We start from the raw sequence: 6,413 nt of genomic DNA, 5'->3' as shown, positions 1-6,413 counted from the left end.
CCCAATCAACACCAGAATACGCAGTCAAGTTGTCGGACGTGTGTGCTAAGAAATACGCTTAACTACGCCCCAATGCTCTTCAGTAGGAGCATGTAAAAATTGACAAACTTTATTTACTGCAAAAGCAACATCCGACCTAGTGAGTTTTTTATGCTGAGAGATCCAAAACGCACTTACACTGAGAGAGAAATAACCTTGTGGCATCATGGTGAGATTCAACACCAAGAAAATAATGCAACGACCCCAAATCCTTTAGTGCAAACATCTGAGATAAAACTGCTAATAAGTTGAGAAACATGAGTAGAAGAAGAGATAGTAATAATAATATCATCAATGTAAACAAGAATGTAAATGATAGTCTGCTCCTGATTGTAGATAAATAGGGAGGGGTCACACTGTGAACCACAAAAACCAAGGTCATATGAGTGGCTACTCAGACGAGAGAACCAAGCCCGGGGAGCTTGTTTGAGTCCATAGAGGGCCTTGTGAAGCTTGCAAACATGATGAGGAGAATTGCTATCCTCAAAACCCTTTGGTTGGTGCATATAAATAGTTTTGGTGATAAAACCATTAAGGAAGGCATTATGGACGTCCAATTGGCGAATGTCCCATCCACGGGAGACTACAAGAGAAACAACAGTGCATACAGTTGTAGGTTTAACCATAAGACTGAAAGTCTCAGTGAAGTCAACTCCTAGAACCTGAGTAAAGCCTTGTGCGACGAGATGAGCCTTGTAGCAGTCAATTGAACCATTAGGGTGCCATTTAATTTTAAACACACACACATAGACCCAACTACATCCATAGAAGTATCATAGGGAACCAACTCCCAAGTACCATTTTGAATTAATGCATGAAATTCGATAGCCATGGCAGAGCGCCAATGAGGGGACTTAACAGCTTGTTCGTAAGAAGAGGGCACCTCTTCATAAGAAGCAACACCATGAAGTAGAGCAGATGGAAGAGGATGGCGAGTAACAGGTAAAGCCTGAGCTGATCTGGATGTCATAGACCTTGTTGCCATGGAATGGGTGCACACAAGAGGTCCTACAACAAGAGTGGTGTCGAGCAGTTCTTGAATAGGTTTGGTGCGCCGAACTGGTAAGACATCAGTGCTGGTGGGAACTGTCTGTTGTGGTTCAAAGGAAGAATTAGCAGATTCCTCGTTAGTAACAAATATAGATGGCAAGGAAGAAGGGGATACCTCAGGAGTAGGACCAATAGGAGTAGTAGGATCAACAGGAGCTGAACATGCATCAGCATTAATGAGACCTAGAGAAGAGAGTTATGCTAGTGGGAGCAGCAAAGCTGGAGGGTGGCGATGAAGGTACTATTCCAAGAAAGGAATGTTCATCAAACACAACATGGCGAGCAATGATTTCTTTGCCGGTAGCGGGGTTGTAACAACGGTACCCTTTGTGACTATTGTTGTAGCCAATAAATATACAAGGAGCAGACCGAAGTTCCATCTTGTGAGAATTATAAGGGTGAAGTTGAGGATAACACTTGCAACCAAACACCTTTAACATAGAATAATCAGGAGGTTTGCCAAATAGTTTCTCATAAGGAGAGAGATTACCAAGACCCGGAGCCAGCAGCCGGTTGATAAGAAAGGTTGTAGTTTCAACAGCATCGGCCCAGAAGGACTGGGGGAGAGAGGAGGACGCCAGTAGAGACAACGTGGACTCAAGTAATGTGCTGATGTTTGTGTTCAACATTACCATTTTGCTTATGCGTATGGGGGCAACTTAGACGGTGAGTGATACCGGCATCATCAAGATAGCGAGAAAGAGAGCGAAATTCACCACCCTAATCACTTTGAAACATCTTGACTTTTGTAGAAAATAGATTCTCAACATGATTCTTGAATTTAAGAAACATATTTAAAACATCAAACTTTCTCTCAAGAGGAAAAATCCATGAAAATTTTGAATATGCATCCATAAATAAAACATAATATTGGAACCCTTTATTGGATAAAATTGGGGTAGTTCCCCATACATCAGAAAACACTAATTTCAAAGGAGAAGAAAAAGATGTATTTGAAAATGGTAAACTTAAACAATGGGCTTTGCCCATCTAACACGCTTCACACAAAAAAGGATGACTAAAAGAACCATAGTAAGGTAAACCAAATTTAAAAAATAATGTTTTTCACAACTCTTAAGGAGGCATGACTAAGTCATTGATGCCATTCTGCCAAGGAGGTTTTCTCGCCAACAAAAGCTTCCAAGTTTTTTGTCTTGTGCTGAACTGCTCCAGGAAACTGATAGAGTCCATTTCTACTAGGTCATTTGAGTAAAATTCTCTCCGTATGGTCTTTTAAGACAAAGAAATCCGGATGAAATTCAAAAATCAGATTATTAGCCTTGGTAAATTTACTTACAGAGAGCAAATTCTTAATAAGAGAAGGCACATGAAAAATATTCTTCAAGGCAAATTGATTATCATTGCAAACTAGTGAAGCCGAGCCTGTATTATTTATAGTCAAACTTGTGCCATTACCAATATTGACTTGATCAGAACCTTGGTGTTCGGGTTGAACTTGCAAGTTGTTAGCATCCAGTGTCATATGATGAGTGGTGCCACTATTCTGATACAAGATTGGATCAAATCCAGATCTATATGGAGAGCCATTAAGAGGTATGCCACTGTGAAAAGTTGCAGGGTTTGTTGGATGCGAGTTGCTTTCTCCTTGATATGACAGATCAAACTGTTTATAACACTTTAGTGCACCATGGTCTGGTTTGTTACACAATTGACAGATAATGCTATTTCCTTTCCTGAGGGCTGATCTCCATGCCCTACCTCTGCCACAATTGTTTTCACCCCTGTTTTGATTGTATGAGTGAGGTCTGAAAATTGTTAGTAACATTTTTATTATTCATGGCAATATTCACATTACGATTTTCACTAGAAAAATTATGTTGCAAAAGCCAAGATTCATGGCTCAAAAGTAATCCAAGAACATCACTAATATTGAGTTGATCTACATCAGTTCAATATGTGATGGCTATAATAAGAGATTCATACTCACTTCCCAAACTAGATAAAATGTGTTGAACCAGATCCTCTTTTGCTACTGGTTTTGAAATTGTAGAAAGGTTATCTGCGATGGTTTGGCCTTCTGGACATGGTCGCTGTTGGAGAGATTTCCTTTCTTGAGATTCTAAAGTTGGTGCCTGAGTTGTAGCACCATGGATCGAGAATGAGAGGAGAATGATCTTTCCAGAGCACTCTAAACTTTGGTAGTTGTAGAAAGACCAACAACTTGTGCCAAGACTCACTCAGCTAGAGAGGCAACAAGCCAGGTAAGGACCAGCTGATCAAACTGCACCTAGGTAGTGAAGTCTGGATTCAAAATTCACCTACTGTTGTCATTGGGATCTGGTATTTCTTCTAGAGGAGGCTTGGCCGATCCATCAATCAGCCCCATTAGCTTGTGAGCTCGAAATATTGGAAGCAATTGAGCTTTCTAGAGAAGAAAATGATCACCATTAAGTTTGATGGTTAGATAATGAGAGATGTTGGGAATTGAGTTGATGATCATGGGTAGAGAAGCAGCTTGGGAAAAGGTTGAACTCAAGCTCATTGCTTTAGAAGTAATGGAGGTATTGTAGGCCATAGGTTTTGATACCAAGTTAAAGTAAAAGAGACGAGTTGTCTTCAAAGAATGGGTCGAATTTCATTAATTGAATGACTATACAAGATTGAATATATATACAAAAATAATTAAGAATAAATTAGAAACAATTATAATAATAAAAATAGAATAAGGAAAGAAGCTTCAGTAATGAAGGAGCTTCAATGGGAAACTTCCTAAGAGGAGAGTTTCCTTTTTGCCTTGATTGGTCTCTCTTTAGTAAGAATCTTTTGTATAGTAGCTAGTTCATCTTTAGCAAGAAGACTAGAGCCTTCTTTGATAGGAGACCTAGAGCTCTCTTTGATAGGAAGGCTAGAATTGTTTTTGGTAAGAGGATCAGCGCTAGGGTTGGCCGACTCTTCAATAGTGATACACCAATTGTTGCATTCGCTGTATTTGACACCAGCAATAAATTCAACCAACTTGACCAGAAAGTGAGAGTAAGGAAGCTAATTCACTATTATACGTTATTTTATTTGTTTTATACACGCACAATCCAAGTTGAAAGTGGACTTCAGGTGATAAAGTCAATATTGAGTGAAGAGCAAGAAAGACAACAAGAAACTAATGCAAATGGTTTAGAGGAGACTGTTTGCAACACGAGGCTCAGACAGAATATTGGGAAAGCCACGAGTTCCGATGTATAGACTCCTTTTGGGGGGCGAGTGACCAACGTTAACAGCCAAAGCCTCCCTATTCTTGGCCTCTATGAACTTAGTGCTGAGAGAGGACATCTCTACAAGGTTAGGTTCTAATAGTCATCTTTTTGTATAGTTTGATTGAATGATTATTTTCTTTTGTGCTTTATGGAACTTAACTAAATTGGTTTTGGTGCATGATTTGTATATATAGAATGCGATAATGTCTCATTGGAACGTAAATGCACACAGCGTGATGTACGTTCTTAGGGGTGAAGCCCGGGTTCAAAACTTTGTTGTAGTGAAACAGGCAGGAGACAATGGATTTGAATGGGTTTCAATTAAGGCCAGTGACAATGCAGTGAGAAGTCCACTTGTTGGAAGGACTTCTACCATTTGGTTCATGCCAGAAGAGGTCTTGGTAAATGCTTACCAGATTTCCAATGAAGAAGCAAGGAGGTTAAATTACAACAGAGAGGAAACGTGTGTCTTGGCACCAAATTTTGAATCCAATGGAAGGTTTTCTGTAATGTAAAATAATAGCCATAAAGGAGAGTTATTTCAAGAATAATAAAGCTTTATAGGCACGGAAGTTGGTATTTATAGATGTTTGAAGTCTTGAACTTTGTATTAAGAGTTTTTATAACGTGCCTTGGGTAATACATATATGAAAAACTTTCTTTGGGCTGTCCAATTTTGTTTCAATTTTATTAGTTGATTCTTCAGTAGTTCTATGTGCGGGTAAGCAATGCAGGGGTTGGCCCAGCATGGTTGCACCATTTCGTTCAATCCATTCAAAACACATACCTAGGTAATCAGCTTTAATTTCCTGGATTTGGTTGCTGGCCTCATTGAGGAATTTTTTCGAACAGTGGGGTTTACTGGAGGGTAAGCAGGGCAAGGGTGGCCTAGGATTTAGGCTGGATGTGCCTAAGGGGAAGGATGCTAGGCATAAGGGGGAGGGGGTCTTTTGTCTATGCTGCACTTGGAGAAGGAGATGTTGGGCAAAGCAACGCAACCTAGCATATTGGGATGAGTTGCTGTGTGGGTTGGAGAGGATTTTTATGGACTTGGTCCATTGATACAATTCGTTGAACAGGTGGCGGCGACCTCTGTATTCCAACCCAGAACAATTTGTAGAAATTGCTGGTTTTTAATAAGGTTGAGAAGGGTAAAATGGGGTTTTAAAAAAATAAATATGCCACATAACATCATGTTTAACTGTTACTCACATTTTTGAAATAGAGAGTATATTTAAGTCTACTGGTGTCAATCCATATGGTATGTATAGTCAATTTGCAAAATTCAGGGTATGTTAAGTTAATTAACCAAAACTCAGGATATGTTTAAGTCTTTTACCCTATTGGAATAAATGTTTTTGTTTTTGGACATCGAGTCTTGATTCAGAAATTTGATTTTTAGGTTCACGATCTAGTCTAGATTAATATTAATGAATCAATACATTATAATAATTATATATTTAAGTCATGGTAGTGATAATAGACTATCTTATCAATATATCTAGGGGTGAGCATTATTTGGTCAAAACCAAAACCCAAACTGAAAATTAGGATTAGTTTTTTCGATTTTTGGTTATTTTGGTTTTATATAATTTTGGGTTTGGTTTCGGTTTTCAGAATTGAAAATTTGGTTAATAAAAAATCTGAATCAATCAGACTTTATTATCTATATAATATGTATTATATTAACATATAATACATATATAATATCTATAGTATATATTAAAATATATAGTGTAGAAATTCGGTTTTAACCAAAATAACCAAAATTTGAACCAAAAATTTTGGTTTTGGTTATTCTAGTTTTCAGTAATTCAGTTTTCCATTTAAAATTTCAGTTTATTCGATTCGGTTTTTGACCAAATAAACTGTTTGCTCATCCCTAAATGTATGTCTCCAAATATATAGAAAACACAATTTAATTCTTAGCTGTTTGAAGTATATATATACCCCTAATCTATATGCATTTGCGTTCTCTAAATAGACTCCCTCTGATCTAGATGCAAGTAGACTCCCTCTGATAGATTCTTCTGAAAAGAGGCATGAAAATCTCCCAAATACTCATGCAGCTACTATTGAGACTGGTTTCTTTGAAAAAAACAATAAAAACTT

The 6,413-nt window shown here is 38.0% G+C and overlaps 1 pseudogene; it reads left to right on the top strand.

Moving 5' to 3' along the window:
• The first annotated feature begins 4,504 nt into the window (after positions 1-4,504).
• LOC148878812 (11S globulin seed storage protein 1 pseudogene) lies at positions 4,505-4,816 on the top strand (annotated as a pseudogene).
• Positions 4,817-6,413: the final 1,597 nt, after the last annotated feature.

The sequence above is a fragment of the Nelumbo lutea genome, chromosome 1, assembly GCF_056320005.1.
Source record: "Nelumbo lutea isolate HS-2025 chromosome 1, American lotus-T2T, whole genome shotgun sequence".
Taxonomy (NCBI): Eukaryota; Viridiplantae; Streptophyta; class Magnoliopsida; order Proteales; family Nelumbonaceae; genus Nelumbo; species Nelumbo lutea.
The sequence above is the reverse complement of the archived record's forward strand: the minus strand, read 5'-3'. Positions and strand labels throughout refer to the sequence as shown.